Raw genomic sequence first — 19,132 nt, 5'->3', positions numbered from 1 at the left:
TGGGGTGTCTAATAAAAGGCAGCTCTTCTTGTAACAGAATCTGCTACCCCATCCAGAGAGGCCCGAAACTTAAATCATCTCTATTAGTGTCAGAAGGAGTTTATTTGATGCTATGGGTCTGTGCACTAGCACAATACCCAAATGGAATGCATAAAGGAAGATGAAGAACACAAGAAACCGACAACTGCACCCATGAAAATAGCCCCTTTCACCAATATTATTATTATCGTTTATTTATATGGCGCCACAAGTGTTCCGCAGCGCCTTACAAAGTACATAAATAGATTTACAGTGACTTACAGTACAATACAATACAATACAATACATTACAGGGCAATGGATAATATACATTGCTACATTCGCGACCATAACACCCAGATAAGCAACAATGCAAAGCAACCAAGTGTTAGGTGCCCTAGTAGAGAGTAAGAAGTAGATGAAGGTAGAGTAAGGAGAATAGATGCCCAGGGTCTATTCTCTGGCGGTGACCGGGTCACCGCACGTTTCTCCACCCGCGGGACACTGCGTCCCACGGGTGAAGACGGCACCCGCAGGCTGTGAGGACAGGGCACTTTTTGCCCTCCTCCTGGAGGGCAGGGTGCTTTTTGCCCTCCAGAAGGAGGGCAGGGCGCCGCGCCCCGCTAAATGCTAAATGCTACTCACTGTTGTCTAAGGAAATACAGAAGCACAGTCCATTAAAAGACACATTCACTGTGTCGATACCTACTTTATATAATTATACCTATATTATTATTTTCTCAATGCACAGTGTACAGTTCCGTGGCTCCTCTCTTAAACTTTATGTCCGTTGACTTGTCCCACCTTCATCTGTCATGGCTATCCATGAATCTGAGCATCTACAGGATGCACTAGGGTTAATAAAAAAAATGGGTCATCGGGAGATAAAAGGGGTTCACAATCACACTCCTGCTAATGATCCAATTACTGTTATGCTGTGTGTTCTGGTGGACAAATGACAAAATGTTGGTTTAATTTTTTACCTACTGTCAGTAACTTTACTGACATATGGCAAGTGCTCAGAAAGGCAATAATGCCAGAACCTATACAAAACAAATATCTCTCCCAATTTCCAATGTATTACAAAAATGGTAAAAAGCAGGCATAACTAAAGGTGTGTACACACTAGACGATTCGCTCCATGAGTGATATCGTCTAGTGTGTCCCCGGCAGGGGTATGCTCAGTGTCGCTAACGACATTGAGCAAACACACTGAACGATATCGCTCAGTGCCGGGCACCCTCCCCAATATCGTCAGGTTGGCCTGCATGTTGGGGCGATGAACGACAATGACTAACGACCTGCGGGAGCGTGCATCGTTGGTCGTTCGACGTTATCGTTTATTGTTTTAGTGTACACACTGGCTGATATAGTGAAAGATAACGATATCGTTCAGTAGTTCAAAATATCAGCAAGTGTGTACGCACCTTTATACATATTCTCAGACTGTGACACAGAAAATATACAGGATATCTTATTTGCTTTCACATACATACTAAATTATTACTTAAAATTAAAGTTTAATTATCCTTCATTGGCTGGGAATAGTCAACATTACAGCATATCTGTAGTTTACCTCTTTATATAATAGATGACACTTTTAAACATTGATGTGATTAAGGCCTTACCTTGTAACTTTAAGTTAAAAAAAGAAAAAGCTAAAGAATCTGAGCAAGTATAATGTCACAATATGGCATTTGCACACACAGAAAACCAGGGAGCTTGTAGCTACTGTTTTCTTGCTAAAGGCAATAGTTTAGTAGGGACCATTAAAGGACTCTCAAGGGATCTACCTACCAGAATAACAGAATCTTTTGTGACAATTGCTGTGAGAACAGCTTTGCTGCTGATAGCTTAAACTACCGGTGGACAGCAAAAGTTGCAGCAGAAACCTTCAGATGCAGATAGTGAAGGACGTGTTCTAGAACAACTTTGTACAACTTTGCAGTTTTGATAAACACAAAATCTGTTTAACATCAAAGCCCACTTGCAGTAAGACGGAAACTACGAAATGTTATTTTAAAACTACTGGAAGATAAGCAATAAATAACTTAAGCGTGCTACATCAATCCTGCTTCAATTGTATGGGTTTCAATTTGTGTGGGTCAACTGGATGCCAATATGCCCATTTGTCAATGTCAATATAACAATATTTCATATTTCACCATTGTTACTATGAGCAGACTTCCTTTACTTGTGTTCCATCTAAAGTCACTAATTTATACTGATGGGTGCAAATTAATAGGTCTACACTAAGAGGCATATTTACTAAAGTGCTGGGTTTTTAGAAGTGGAGATTTTGCCCATAGCACAGGTTGTTTGTGGCAGTTCCTGCAGACTCACAGTATATTTTTTTGAGTTATGCAGTTTGTTTACAGAATTGGAGTAATTGTGTATTATTTGCTACCAATGCGTAACTAGCCAGTACTGCGCCCTGTTCCCATAGAACTGGAAACGTTCACCAGTACTTAGGTGGCTGCCTGGACTTAACTCGAGATTGAAGAGGCTTGCACGGCTAACCTAGGGCCACTAGAAGTTATGTGACTGATGGCGATACAGCTTTGAGAGCCGTGGTGGTACAGACTAAGATGCGACCTTAGAGGCCAAGGTGCAGCTAGACAGCCGGGATATGGCTATGAGAGCTGAGGTGATAACAGACTGAGGTGCGGCCTTGTGGGATGAGGTGCGGCTAGATAGCCGGGATGCGGCTTTGAGAGCCGAGATGGTAACAGACTGAGGGCCTGATTCTGACCCGCTCGCGAGCGCTGAACGCTCGCAAGCGGGTCGATGGTGCCCAAGTGCGCATGCGCATGACGGAGGCGGCTCTGTCGTGCGCATGCGCGAGACCCGAATAATGACGCCCAAACCGTCGTTAAGGGTCTCGCACCAAAGGGGGTGTGCTGTCGATGGTGATTGACAGCATGCCCCCTTTGGTGGGCGTGCCGGGAGCGTGGCTGCCCAGACGGAGGCATTCCCATGGGAACGCCTACTGTCTAGGTCCGGCCCCACTGACATCACTAGTGATGTCAGTGGGAGTGCTTTTGGTTCTGATAGAGCCAAAAGCACTCCGGGGCTTGCAGCAGCGAGGCCCTACTGCAGGGTCTCGTCGCAAGCCCGATGGTCGCGATGGTCTTGACCATAGTGACCATCATTTTGGCCGCTCGCTATAGCTGTGGGTGGTCACCCACAGCTATGCGAGCGGCCAGGAGGGACGGTCCTGATACAGAGCGAGCACTCTGTCAGAGCGTCCGGCTCTGAATCAGGGCCTGAGTTGCAGCCTAGTGGGCCAAGGTGCGGCTAGACAGCCGGGATACAGCTTTGAGAGCAGAGGTGGTAACAGACTGAGGTGCAGCCTTGTGGGCCGAGGTGTGGCTAGACAGCCGGGATACAGCTTTGAGAGCAGAGGTGGTAACAGACTGAGGTGCAGCCTTGTGTGCCAAGGTGCGGCTAGATAGCCGGGATGAGGCTTTGAGAGCCGAGATGGTTACAGACTTAGTTGCGGCATAGTGGGTCGAGGTGTGGCTAGATTGCTGGGATGCTGCTTAGAGAGCCAAGATGGTGACAGAGCAAGGTTCGGCCTTGTAGGGTAAGGTGCGGCTAGACAGCCGGTATGTGGCTTTGAGAGCCTAGATGGTAACAGGCTGAGGTGCGACCTAGTGGGCCGAGGTGCATCTGATTGCCGGGATGTGGCTATGAGTACCTAGATGGTAACAGGCTGAGATGGTTATAGCTGAGTATAACGAGTGATGAGACCACAGGTGCAGCACATTCCAGAACACCGCAGGCAGCACCAATTGAACACTCTAAATGACAGAGTGAGAGTGTGGGATAGGGTACTCGAGCTCAGCAAAACAAGCACAGATGAGCAGGACTACAACTTTCAGGAACAAGAAGAACACATACAAACACACTATAACCGGCGAGCCAGCGATGAACCAATAGGCTTAAGAAAGGTGCTGAATCAATGGATGCGAGGCAAGTGATTAATGGAATCTACAGGTGAGAAGGAGGCGTCATCCAGTATCATGAGCCGCAGACCAACGTTCCAATCCCCTAGCAACTGAAGATGCCGTCGCAGTATGGCGTGTACATTATCCAAGAGCAAGATTTTGGGAGAGTGACTGGCGACCAAGAGGAGAGACACCCAGAGTACAAGTAAGTAACACGGTGCACTGGCATCTTGTAACAGCCCGGAGTGTGTGAAGACTGCAGTGAGCATTTCTGGAGCGTCCTAATGATGCTCCGTACTGTACTGCAGCAACGATCCACACTTCAGGGTGATGAAACAGGCATCCTGACAGCCAGAAGCAAGGGCTGTGGGCAGCGACACTGTACTATACCACTCGCGCATCCCTAGTTATGGCCCTAAATGCTATCAAAAAGTTAATGTTGGCAAACATAGAGGAACTGACGTGTAAATTATTTTTTACTAGTCTCCTTAAACAATTGTGTGTATGCCAATTTTATTAGCACATTGCTAAAAACAGATCACTCTGTCTTGAAAATTACTTATTTTGATTATTTTGATCTGACCCCCCACCTTACACACTTACAGTACAATCACACAGACCCTCCAAAGTGTATTTATTGTAAAAATATTGCAATTTTACACAGACTTTATTTCCGCATTTCGCAGAATGTTTGATGAGCATGGTAGAAAAACCTCTGATGCTGCTGATATCCTACAGCTTCGTCAGGGATCAAGAACTGTACAGTAGGTCAATACGTGGTACAGTTTAAAAAATTGGCTTCAGAATTTAAATTGAATGAAGGGGCCTTGGTAGCTGCTTTCTTGAGTGGTCTGTCTGAAACAATTAAAGATGACCTTGCCACTCGTGATCTTCCCACAAAGCTTGAAGATGTAATCTCACTTTGCACTAGGGTAGACTTATGCTATAGAGAGCGTACTCTGGAAAAAACTAGGAACGGTTATTTCAGGCCTCATCCAGTAACTCATACTCATCCGCAATTGCTTTCAAGTGTAGAACCTATGCAAATAAACCGCTCAACTAACTCCTTAAGAAGGTCAGAGGAGTCGTCAAAAAAATGTATGTCTCTATGGTGCAGCTCCTGGACAACCAGCAAAGTCTTGGCCCTTATGTCATGGAAACATTTGATCCTAACCTTTGGAGAAGTTGAGTTAGGAGCAGTCCATGATTCTCTACGTAAATCTGATTGCAATCTCACAGTGATTTTAGAACATGCCCCAAAAAGCATGCCTCACTGCTCTATTATACCCTGGAGCTGCCGGAAATATTTTTACCTCTGATTATGTTCAAAAGTTTCAACTACCTACAGAATCTTTGTCATGATCTATTACGCTGTTACAATCCGTTGCCAGGATTTCTGACAGCCTTAGCAGTTTCCAGTCCTGGCTGTTGCTAGGTAGCAGGGAAGCTGTCAGTATTGTGCAAGCATTCAGCTGCAGCCAGTCTGTGATCAAGCTCTCAGTGTGTATGTGCAGCTCAGCTGTAAATTAGTCTCCAATCGAGGAATCTGGCTTGCATTGGTTCCTCTTCCTGTTAAATTGCAGTCAGTCCCAGCATTCCCTGCCGGTGACAGTATATTCCTAGTGTCAGTCTGTTTGGTCCCGTCCTGGTCCCAGTCTCCTGTCTTGTCAGAACCATTTACCTGTGCTAGTTCATCTGTGTTCCTGGTCGAGTATCTCCCAGTCTGCTGTGATCGTGTTACCAGCCTGCGGACCAGCCGCATTACTAGCCTGCGGCCCAGCTGTGTTGCCAGCCTGCAGCTTAGCCGCATTATAAATAATCCACATCAGTCTACAGTTCAGCTGCACCATTTGTAGCCAACCGCTGTTCCTTCCTATGGCTCAGTTGTGTACAAATTAACAGTTTCCATTCATAGCTGTAACTCTTACAATCTAGTGCATCCCTACCACAGCATATCTCCATCACTTCCTGTGGTCCACTCGCACTGTTTTGTGCGATCCTATCTGCGGAATTACCATCAAAACTGACAACAGGGAACTGCCTTACTTGTTTTCCACCTGCTGGCGTATCAGTCCTCGCAAAGTCCAGTATTTAGATTCAGCCTCCACCCAGATCGAGATTGCCAGCTCAGGTATGTCCCAACTGCATACCATCTCCGACCTTCAGATATTAGTAAGATAAGCCTACACTGTGCCGAAAGCATGTCCTGGCGGCAGCCTAAGTATCGGTGTGCATATTCAGTCACTAAGGGAACAATGGGTTGGTGTTATAGGCGGAAGATCTCACTTAGTGACTCTGTGGGTTTATCTTGCATCACACTGTAGAGTCATAACACTCGCCTACCGATACAATGGCAGTCGTATCCAGGATGGAGTCATTACACATCAGACCCTTCCTTTGAAAATTCAAGTGGGAGCATTACATTCAGAACATTTGAAATTCTTAATTCTTCCCAAAGCCTCTCATTTCATAGTCCTTGGCTTTCCGTGGCTGCAGAAACATAGTCCTCAGTTAGATTGGTCAACATCACAGATCATCTCTTGGGGACCTTCCTGTTTAAGTCCTTTCTTCAACATGTAATTCCACTTTGTTGCACAAATGATCTAAAGCCCGAACATCTTCCTATACTCTTCAAAAACTTTGTTGATGTTTTCAGCAAACATGATACCATACCTCATCAAAGGGATTGGGATTGCCCCTTTGACCTAATTCCTAATAGCTAGAATCTGATTGGTTGCTATGGGCAACATCTCCACTTCTACAAACTCTCACTTTAGGAATTATACCCCTTGATAATGTAGGTGTAACTTGTAGGCATTTACATTAAATTAAGTGTAACATCTTTTTACCTTTTTTTTTAATTGCTTGCAGAAACAAGCCTTGGAGAAATGTAAAAGTTTAGCAATATGGTATTCTGGCCCTAATTTATATTTGAACGTAATTGCATTTGCAATTGCGATTTCATAGGCTTTGGAACTGCAAATCTTAGCAGATGAAGCTGCCACCTAGAAAAGAAGATAAACGACCAACGGAGACATTGTAAACTCATGTGCAACTGCGTACACATACACAGACTATGCGCAAGAACGAGGAACATTGATGCTACGGTAGCACTATGGCTTTGCAGATGCAGGTGCCATTTTTCACTTCTTACACGATCGCAGCTGACAACAAATACATGCCCCAAAAACGGCCATGACACACCTGCATTTTTGCTGCCACTCTGCTACCTCCCTCAAACGATTCCTTCCTGTCAATCACTTTACAATACAAATCCATTTGTGAGTGCGATCACAAAACCTACTGAATTTCTGCCACTCAAAAAGCAATGAAATTCCGATCATTAAGGCTGATGCCTTAATGGACGTGTTCCTTGCAAAATACAGATATGGTATGCCATCACACCCTGTGGTTAACTGCAGATTCAGCACTCTCACAGAGTGATATTGCTGTCACTCACAAAATGGTGGTGCAGCTAATTCACAGAATTGTGTGCTCATTGGAATACACACATGCAGTCTATGCAATGGAGGTCTGAGCAGTTATTCGGCTCCTACATCCCACTCAGTGCCCACAATCTTCCTATTGGATCACCACAACAATCTCACTGGGTTCCAACATCCTCTCTCCATACATCCATCTTATTCAGTATACACATTCAGCTCCCTAATTGCTAAATATATCATACTCTTTCTATGCATGTACACTTTCTTCCCCTATACACCTCCAGGCTGCTATAGCTTCCCCAATCTCTACTGCTGTGTGGTCTCCCAAAATTTCAATGCTGTGTTCCCCCGAGACACTTAGTTATCACTTATGCCTTATGGCAAGGTGCTCCATTGTGCTGGAAAAGGCATTGTTCATCACTAAACTGTCCTTGGATGGTTGGGAGAAGTTGCTCTTGGAGGATGTTTTGGTAACTAAGTGGTTCAGGGAACAAAAGATTGAAATTTTGGGTCAATGGCCAGGAAACTCCCCAGACCTTAATCCCATTGAGAACTTGTGGTCAATCCTCAAGAGGAGGATGGACAAACAAAACCCACAAATTCTGACAAACTCCAAGCATTGATTAGGCAAGAATAGGTGGCCATCAGTCAGTATGTGGCCCAGAAGTTGATTGACAGCATGCCAGGTCTTGAAAAAGAAGAGTCAACACTGCAAATATTGACTCTTTGCATAAACTTAATGTAATTGTCAATAAAAGTCTTTGACACTTATGAAATGCTTGTAATTTTCCTTCAGTATACCATATTAACATTGGACAAAAAGGTCTAAAAACATTGAAGCAGCAAATTTTGTGAAAACCAATACTTGTGTCATTCTCAAAACTTTTGGCCATGACTGTATGTGTCACGGCGCCGCTGAATCCAGGTCTTACCTGGTCTGGCAACGCTGGAGTCCTGGCTGGCGTGGGACAGCGGGCGGGAGATCCCCAGGACCCGCTGTCAGCTGTTCCTCTCCTTCCCCGGCAGCTGTGTGCAGGCGGCCGTGGCTTCCTTAGGAGCGCACGCGCCGCTCTGCTAAAGATTTAAAGTGACAGGCACTCAAAATAGGAAGCGCTGATTGGGGCTAGTTTGAACTCTGACCTATAAAAGGTAGTTCCTGGGAGCACTGCGGTGCCAGAGTATAGGCTCCATTACCATACTCCAGCATTCCTGTGTATATCCTGACTATTGGTTCTGACCTTGGCCTGTTCATGACTCCGATTCTGCCTGACCCCTGGTTCTGTGTTTGATATTTGGTTCTGGCCTCGGCTATTCCCTGTGACCCGTTTATGTCTGCTCCTTGGTACCATCTCGTCTGTTTGGTTCTGACCTGGCAAGTCTACTACGCTACAAGTTCCCTACACTCTACTAGTCACCATCACCTGTACAGAGAAACCTAACCTGAGGGCCATGACCTGTGTGTCGGACGCAGCTAAGTCCATACCTTCTTGCGAGGGTCCCTGGTGAATATCGCCGGCACATTAGACTCTGCGCCTCAGGAATGGGTCTAGTCAATTCCCTGAATACGGGTTGCGTCCACTATCCATCTGAGAGTTTGCGACAGTATGTGTGTATATGTACCTGTACGTGTATATATTTGTATGTGTGTGTATTATAAGGGCACAGTCATGCTCTTTTATTAAGGCTGAATCGAAAAAAAATTAATTCTCCTTAGAGGATTCCGGAGAGGGGACATGGTGTTTAAGGGGCTACACCTCAAAAGCTATTGGAGGTACAGAGCTGAAGTTTGGCATGGGCGGGTAGAACTGTTGCTCAGTGCTGCATGACAAAACTAAGGGCAAAAATAAATAAAAATTGAGGATTTGTGAGTAATCTAAACTTCCAACTGTCAGTTTTTTCTGACGCTCTCAGTTAGGACCACTTTTCTGCTGTTCTCTATGGGGGATTTTTGAGAAGGCATAACTTAGGATAGGGGGCGAATTTAGACTTATAGTTTGTTTTATTTGTTATCTATTGTTCCAGGGAAGGGCCTTTTGGGGTTTAGGTAATTAAAAAAGTTACAGTTTTTAAACTATTACCTCACATTTGCGCCATTATAGCAATAGGAAGCTTCAATTTGTTGCGCAGCCTCAGCAGGTGTACTCACTGTGGCTTCACTTGGATGCACCAAGATGGCTGGCCAGTGCGGGCAGTAGCAGCGGTGGGACAAGGGGGAAAGAAGCAACCGTTATCTGCAGCCAGGACCGGGGGGGGGGGATAGTGGGCGAATCCGGCAGACAGATACAGCATGCATGGAGATCCGTGATGCCTGCATCTGTGTGTGATAAAAATAAACACAAATACACAGATGAGCTCAGGCCCTGATTCAGAGCCGGATGCTCTGACAGAGCGCTCGCTCTGAATCAGGGCCGTCCCTGCTCTTTTTTGAAGCGGCCTCAATGATTGTCACAATGGTCAAGACCATCGTGACCATCGGCTTGCGACGAGACCCCTGTGGTAGGGTCTTGCTGCCGCAAGCCCCGGAGTGCTTTTGGCTCTATCAGAGCCAAAAGCACTCCCACTGACATCACTAGTGATGTCAGTGGGGCCGGCCCCAGACGGTAGGCGTTCCCATGGGAACGCTTCCGTCTGGGCAGCCACGCCCCCGGCACGCCCACCAAAGGGGGCGTGCTGTCAATCACCATCGACAGCACGCCCCCTTTGGTGCAAGACCCATAACGACAGCTTGGCAGTCGTTATTCAGATGTCGCGCATGCGCACGACGGAGCAGCCTCCGTCATGTGCATGCGCACTTGGGCAACATCGACCCGCTAGCGAGCGCTCAGCGCTCACGAGCGGGTCTGAATTAGGCCCTCAGTGAGATCCGTCTGTGCTGCTGTGCTTAAAAAAAATGAAAGTGTAAAATTAAAAAAAATTGCAGACCCAGTCCCGATGGTGCTAAATGCATGGGACAAATGACGTAGGGGTCCCCCGTATTAAGCACAACCAGCACTGGGTTATTCAGAACCAGTCTTGGTTGCCAAAATACCGGGGACAAACGACGTAGGGGTCCCCCGTATTCAGTGCAAACAGCACTGGGCTCTGAGCCGGTCCTGGTTCTGGAAATACAGGGTAAAAAAATGTGTAGGGTCCCCTGTATTATCCAGAACCAGCACTGGACTTTTTCTAGCTGGGGGCGCTAATGCCACAGCCAGGGGAGCCCTTTCAACGGGTCCCCCAGCCAAAGCATCAACCCTAACCGCTAGTCAGCCAAGGCTGGGGATCCCTGGGGAATTGGGGACCCCCAATTAAGGGGTCCCCCCTCACCAGGACACCCCTGGCGGTAGGTGCCGGGTTGTAAATAGTGTGGTGCATTTGTTGATAGTAAAAATATTGTCTTTTGCTGTGGAACTGCAGGACCCAGCAAGCCTCCCCCATATGCTGGTACTTGGAGAACCACAAGTACCAGCATGTGGGGCATTATGGGCCCACTGGTACCTGTAGTTCCACAGCAAAATAAATATTCAAATAATCACAAGACACACACCATTGAAAGTAAAATGTTATTAAAACATGTACACACATGTGCACACACACTATCTCACATACTCACCTATGTAACCCTGAAGCCATCACGTCCACTTGTCCAAGTAGATAATCCATATGGTATCTGTAATAAAAAAATCCATACTCACCAAAATCCATACTCACCTCCTCCTATGTGTGTGGATCAGGTCCTCTACGTTCCATGTAACATCCCTGGGCTTGGCAATAACAGTACACGGACCAGCGGACTCTAAGGACAGTACTCCTGGGGGGAGGTGGCAGCCATGGAAAATAAATTATTAAAACAAATGGTGTTCTTTTTTTATTTCAATATTTCTTTTACAGGGGTACTATAGGTACCAGAGGGCCCTTAATGCTCCTTTTGCTGGTACTTGTGGTTCTCCAAGTACTTGCATGCGGGTGGGGCTTGCTGGGACCTGTAGTCCTACTGCAAAAGACAATATTTAAACTTTGATATGCACCACATTATACACAATCAACTGAAAAACACCAACCGGCCAGGGGTGCCGGGGGTAGCCCCGGACTATCACACTGGGCCTGGGGTGCCCTGGAGAGGGGGATCCCTTTTTGGGGCGGTCCCCAGCTCCCCAGGAATCCCTGGCCTTGGTTGACTAGTGGTCCGGGGTGATGCTACATTTCAGGAACCCAGTGAAAGGCTCCCCTGGCTGTGGCATTACCCCACCGCTAGAAAGGGTCTGGTGCTGGTTCTGGTAAATACATGGGATTCCTACACATTTTTTCCCTGTATTTCCAGAACCAGGACCGGCTCAGAGCCCAGTGCTGGTTGCGCTTAATACAAGGGCCCCTACATCTTTTGTCCCCTGTATTTAGCACAACCAGTACTGGGTCTCCAAAGCCTGGGGCTGGTTGAGCTGGAGGGGTGGGGGGGGCATTGCATAGTTTTTTTTTCTTTTTTTTTAACACAGCTGCACGGACGGATCTCACTCCGTGTATCTGTGTCTTTTATCACAGGTGCTTGCCACATGGATCTCACTAAACCATGCGGTCATCTGTGTTTTGATGCATGCAGGGATACTAGGTGAGTATTTTAGATAGTGAGTGTGCATGTATGTGTTAATAAAAATGTACTTTCACGGTGTGTGTGTGTAATGTTTTTTTATATATCTTATGCAGTGGAACTACAGGTACCAGTGTGCCCATAATGCCCCACATGCTGGTACTTGTGGTTCTCCAACTACCAGCATGTGGGGGAGGCTTGCTGGGACCTGTAGTTCCACAGCAAAAGACAATATTTTTACTAGGGATGAGCGGTTCGGATTCTGTGGAATCCGAACCGCTCCAAACAGCAGGGATCCGAGTCCAGCTGCTCAGGTGTTCCCGCCTGACTCGGATCCCACTTGGAGGCCGAATGTCATCCTCCCGACGTCGGATTCTCGCAAGACTTGGATGATGTTCGGCCTCTATATAAAGTGCCGCGCCCGGGACTTGGCGCCATTTGTTAGTCTGCACGCATGCTGCGCAGAGCTCTGCAAAGTAATCAAAACACTCCAGAGACTCCATTGGCTGTGCTGTTAAGTGACTGTAGGGTGGGGGGAAGACTGCACGCTGATGTATACTGCGCTACTCTGCTAATTAAAGTGGCTGTTGTAGCCTGTGTCCAGATTCCATTGGCTGTGCTGATGTATGCTGCTGATTAAAGTACTGCCCATCTGCTCCAGTGTAAAAAAAAATAATAATAATTTTTTTTTAAAAAGTATAAAAAAAGGAAAAATATTTGATATAAGTAAAAACAAAAAATCTTGTGCTGTATCCTACTGTGTACTGTTACCGTGACTCCTTGGGCAATAGCCCTCTCTGTGTATAAGCAGTAGCACCGTGACTCCTTGGGCAATAGCCATCTATGTGTATAAGCACCGTGGCTCCTTGGGCAATAGCCATCTGTTTGTATAAGGCTATAAGCACCGTGACTCCTTGGGCAATAGCCCGCTGTGTGTATAAGCACCGTGACTCCTTGGGCAGTAGCCCTCTGTGTGTATAAGCACTGTGACTACTTGGGCAGTAGCCCTCTGTGTGTATAAGCACTGTGACTCCTTGAGCAGTAGCCCTCTGTCCAGGGCCGGACTGGGACTAAAAATAGGCCCTGGCATTTAAAGAACACACAGGCCCACCTTGGCATAAAAATCTGGCTCCTGGAATAGACTCCTCCCCTTACTATTCCTGACTCCTCCCACTTCTTAGTCTATGCTTTTACACATATAATTAATAATAGAACAACATACAAGTATACATAATGCTCTGTATTAACATACATACAACAGAGCTCATCCTGCATGGGATTCAAACATGTGCCATAGTCAGACATTTGGTATTTGGTTGGTTCGGATATGTAAAGCTGGCACTTCATTGGTGTAGGTCACACGGGCGAGTGGGCTGACTGGAAATGCGGCATGTGTGACATGCGATGTCACGCTGCTGCGTCTGCATACTGTAAGTGGTGGCCCGGGCACGCCTGAGACTCCCAGAAGAGCTCAGTGCTGCCCGGTCTGCAGTACGGCAGATCTGACCGACAGCTCTGACGGTCAGACCTGACCGCTTGGCACACTTAACAACCGCTCGCGGCACACTAGTGTGCCGCGGCACAGCGGTTGAAAAACGCTGCTGTAGGATCTTCAGGTAAACATCTCTACACATTAACATCCTGTAACTGGCGTTCAATCTCAGCTTTATAGACTGTGAGGTCTTGAATAACAATTATTATATCAGAGTATAAAGCCAGATTCTTTAAAGCCTGAAGCTCACCACTCAACAAATTATTCCAATTAGAAATTAGTGGCAAATACAGAACTCTTTACATCATGATCCAGCAAACGTGAAAAAGTTTTAATCGTGGCATTGTAACTAAAGAGTTTAAACACCAGGCTTTATATAATTAGCAGTAGCCCTCTGTGTGTATAAGCACCGTGACTCCTTGAACAATAGCCCTCTGTCTGTATAAGCAATGTGACTAAATGGGCAGTAGGCCTCTGTGTATAAGCAGCACCGTGACTCCTTGAGCAGTAGCCCTCTGTGTGTATATGCACCGTGACTCCTTGGGCAGTAGCCTGCTGTGTGTATAAGGCTATAAGCACCGTGACTCCTTGAGCAATAGTCTTCTGTGTGTATAAGCACCGTCTCTCCTTGGGCAATAGCCCTCTGTGTGTATAAGCACTGTGACACCTTGAGCAATAGCCCTCTGTGTGTATAAGCACTGTGACACCTTGAGCAATAGCCCTCTGTGTGTATAAGCACCGTGACTTAATTGAGCAATAGCCCTCTGTGTGTATAAGCACCGTGACTCCTTGGGCAATAGCCCTCTCTGTGTATGAGCACCATGACTCCTTGGGCAGTAGCCCTCTGTGTGTATAAGGCTATAAGCACCATGACTCCTTGGGCAATAGCCCTCTGTGTGTATAAGCACTGTGACCTGTGACTCCTTGGGCAATAGCAATCTGTGTATACAAGCACCATGACTCCTTGGGCCTTAACCATCTGTGTGTCCAAAACACATAAGTACTGCATACCTCCCATTCTTGTGGGACTGTCTCGCTGTCCCGCCCGCGGGCCGCAGTGTCCCGCGGTGGGGGGTGGGAGTTGGGGAAACACAAACCGCTGCCCTGCATAGCAGAGCAGCGGGTGTGCAGGAAGAGACCAGATGCAGTGCGCATGCGCACGGCATCTGTTCACTCGTGTAGGGAGAGCCTGGGGGCTGCCCAGCGTCTCGGAGAGTGCTGGGCACGCTCCCAAAGTGACGAAAACGGGGGAAGCCACGAGACTCAGCCCCATTTTCAATTGATTCCGCACCTTTCCCCGGAAGCCACGCCCCCTTTCTGGGCACCCCCCTGTCCCTCCTTCATTCATTGAAATGTTGGGAGGTATGGTACTGTGACTCAGTAGTGAGTGGCAGTGAGTGGCAATGTTTCATAGATGTGATTTAAACTGCGGTGTCTTTGCCGCTGCTTTGTCGCTAACCAGCCAGCTCACTGCACCCTTTGGCTAATAATGGTGAAAACAATATTTTGAGCTGTGAGGTGGTCTAAATTAACTGTAAATGACTGGAAATTAATGTTATTGAGGAACAATAAAAGCCCAAATTATTTGATTTTAGTTTTTTTTGTAAAAAAAAATCCAAATCCAAAACCAGACACAACAGGTTTGGCAAATCCAAATTCGGACGACGAATCAGAACCAAATCCAAATCCAGCAAAAATGCTCCGGTGCACATCCCTAATTTTTTACTATTATCACTATTACACTACATAATGAACCCGGCACCCACCAGAGCAGGGGTACCGGGGATAGCCCTGGGCTATCAGTCCCGGCCTGGGGTGCCCTGGGGAGGCTAGTCAGCCCAGACCAGGGATCCCTGGTCTGGGCTGACTAGCGGTCAGGGGTAATGCTTTGGCCGGGTGATCCAGTGAAAGGGTTCCCCTGGCTGTGGCATTAACCCCCGGCTAGTAATTGTCCGGTGCCTGTTATGGTAATACAAGGGACCCCTACACTTTTTGTCCCCTTTATTTCCAAAACCAGGACCATCTCAACTGAGCCCAGTGCTGGTTGCGCTAAATTCAGGGACCCCTATGTCTTTTGTCCACGGTATTTTGGCAACCAGGACTGGTTCTGAAAGCCGGTTGCTGGTTGTGCTAAATATAGGGTACCCCCTATGTCGTTTGTTCCCTGTATTTTCACAACCAGGACCGGCTGTGCAAATCCCGGGGCTGGTTGTGCTTTAGGGAGGGAAAACAAATTTTTTTTAAAAAAATTTCACTTGTTTTAATTTTTTCTAACACAGATGCATGGACGTATCTCATTGATTCATCCATGCATCTGTGTCTTATTGATTTTTTTTATCTCAAATGCAAGTGGCACGGATCGCACTGATCCGTACGTGCATCTCTGAATAATTTATTTTACACAGATACCTGCATCACGTATCTCACTGATCAGTGCATGCAGTCAGCTATCTTTAGAACTTAGAACTACAGTTCTTATGTCAAAATGTGCTGTTTAAGCACCATATCATGTCCTGGATTGCCTGGGAGAGTTCACGGGAAATCGTTCACAGTATCGCATCGTGAGCACATCATTCCGTGTGTAGGGGCCTTAAGAAGCAATTCAGGGCTGGGACCATCAGCGGCAGTGAATCCCTCTGCACTGCTGCTGCCACTGCTCCGCACCCCCACTGCTGTCCCTGTGCACTGCCCCGCACGCCTGCCCCCGCGGTCGCCTCTCCCTCTGCACCCCTGAAACACCTACTGTGTGCTGTTCCCCTCGAACACCAGCGCTATTGTACCATTTTGTTGTTCTTCTCCCCTGCAGGTGGCCCGGTTTGCTGCTCCCATCCCTGATGGTTAATAAATAAAAAACAATAATGAAATTCCATAGACAGAAAACCGTATCGTTTCACATGTCCCATTAAGGCTTCTTAGACATGATCTGACATTTCACAAAACCTACTGAATTCTGCCACTCAAACTTAAAAAAGCAATGAAATTGGCTGCCGTCTTAATGGACGTGTTCCTTGCGCAGTACAGATATGGTATGCCATCACACCCTGTAGTTAACTGCTCTGTCTTCTTGTCTCATCTGCGCAGCTCTGTCTTCTGCTCAGACTTCAGTTGCATAGACTGCATGTGTGTATTCAAATGAGCACACAATTCTGTGAATTAGCAGCACCACCATTTTGTGAGTAACAGCAATCTCACTCTGTTAGAGTGCTGAATCTGCAGTTAACCACAGGGTGCGATGGCATACCATATCTGTATTGCGCAAGGAACACGTCTTTTGAGTGGCAGAAATTCAGTAGGTTTTATGAAATGTCAGATCATGTCTAAGAATCCTTATTGGGACATGTGAAACCGTAAGGTTTTTTTGTGTATGGAATATGTATTTGTATATAAGCGTGTTTGTGTATTTGCATCTATGTATGTGTGTATATAGTAGAGATGAGCGGTTCGGATTCTGTGGAATCCGAACCGCTCCGAACATTGGGGATCCGAGTCCACCCGAACCCTGTTCGGGTGTTCACCGCCTGACTCGGATCCCCGTTCGGGGCCGAACGGCGGCCGCCTGATGTCGGATTCTCACTAGAGAATCCGACATCAGGTCTCCTCGCGTGTAGGGCAGAGCGCAGTGATAGCGCTCTGCCCTACACAGACACAGACACACAGCCGCCAGCGGCAGCTGTGTGTTTGTTACAGCAGCCAATGAGAGTCACACAGACTCTCATTGGCTGCTGCACGGAGGGAGCCGGCTGGAGCTCACACATGAGCTCCATCTTCCGGCTCCCTCCTCAGCGTGTGACAGAGCGGACGGCGCGGGAGCGGGGATACAGGTAAGTTTTATTTTTTTTATTTTTTTACTTGTCAAAGGTCCGGGGGCGCTACTGGGGGGGGGGGGTCTGCACTACTGGGGGGCTATACTACTGGGGGGGCCATACTACAGAGGGGCCTGCTACTGGGGGGGCTATACTACTGGGGGGGGGTCTGCACTACTGGGGGGGGTCTGCTACTGGGGGAGGCAATACTACTGGGGGGGCCATACTACAGAGGGGCCTGCTACTGGGGGGGGCTATACTACTGGGGGGGGGTCTGCTACTGGGGGGGATCTGCACTATTGGGGGGCCATACTACAGAGGGGCCTGCTACTGGGGGGGGGCTATACTACTGGGGGGGTCTGCACTACTGGGGGGGTCTGCTACTGGGCAGGGCTATACTACTGGGGGGGCCATACTACAGAGGGGCCTGCTACTGGGGGGGCTATACTACTGGGGGGGGTCTGCTACTGGGGGGGCCATACTACTGAGGGGCCTGCTACTGGGGGGGCCATACTACTGGGGGGGCCTACTACAGGGGGGGCCATACTACAGGGGGGGGGGCCCATACTACAGGGGGGGCTACTACTGGAGCAGCCTACTACTGGGGGGGCCTGCTACTGGGGCAGCCTACTACTGGGGGAGCCATACTACTGGGGGGGCATACTACTGGGTGGCATGCTAATGGGGGGCATACTACTGGGGGGGCCTGCTAATGGGGGACATACTACTGGGGGGGCCTGCTAATGGGGGGCATACTACTGGGGAGCATTCAACTGGGGGCACTGCATAGTGGACCGTACTACTAAGGGGACTGCATAGGGGGCACCACTGCTGGGGGACATTGTGTAAGGGACACCGCTACTGTGGGCATTGTGTAAAAGGGTCACTACTGTGGGCATTGTGTAAAAGGGGCACTACTGTGTGTCGTAACATAAATAAGAGACACTACTTTATGGTGTAATGTGAATCAGGCCCTATGTGCGGTGTAATGCTAATAAGATTGTGCACTGTGACTCCTAGGGCCGTAGCCCACTTTGTAAACAAGTACTGTGACTCTGCTGGCCGTACCCCACTGGGTGGGTGCACTACTTTTCATTTCTGCCACTGCTGTGTGGCAATGTGTCATAGATGTGCTTTATACTGTGGTGTCTGTGTCGTTGTGCCGCTGCTTTGTCGCTTAGTAACCAGTCAGCTCACTGCAACCTTTGGCCAATAATGTTGAAAACAATATTATAAGCTGTGATATGGTCTAAATTGACTGGAAATTAATGTTATTGAGGTTAATAATACTCTAGGAAGAAAAAAAAGACCAATTTATGTGATTTTAGCTTTTTTTGTCAATTTTTGTAAAAAAATCCAAATCCAAATCCAAATCCAAAGCCAGTCACCGCAGTTTGGCAAATCCAAATCCAAATCCAAAGCCGGACGACGAATTAGAACCAAATCCAAATCCGGCAAAAATGGTCCGGCGCACATCCCTAGTATATAGATATATATATACATCTGTATACACACACTATATATATATTTATTTGCACATGCAGGGGGGTTATATATACATACGACCCCCCCCCTGAGATCTATCTATCTATCTATCTATCTACCTACCTACCTATCTATCTATCTATCTATCTATCTATCTATCTATCTATCTATCTATCTATCTATCTATCTATCTATCTATCTATCTATCTATCTATTTGCATCAATCAGCTAGTAGTGAGTAGTAGTGATAGTGACTACAATTCCGATGAGCCGTATAGGGCATTGTGGACGATGACGCGTTCGCAGGGGATCATGGTAGTTGTAGTCCTATGTCAGATAGACATCCGCCTAATGTGACTTTGCATTTACGATAA

This window comes from Taudactylus pleione, unplaced genomic scaffold (genome assembly GCF_031769625.1).
Source record: "Taudactylus pleione unplaced genomic scaffold, aTauple2 ptg000110l, whole genome shotgun sequence".
Taxonomy (NCBI): domain Eukaryota; kingdom Metazoa; phylum Chordata; class Amphibia; order Anura; family Myobatrachidae; genus Taudactylus; species Taudactylus pleione.
The sequence above is the reverse complement of the archived record's forward strand: the minus strand, read 5'-3'. Positions refer to the sequence as shown.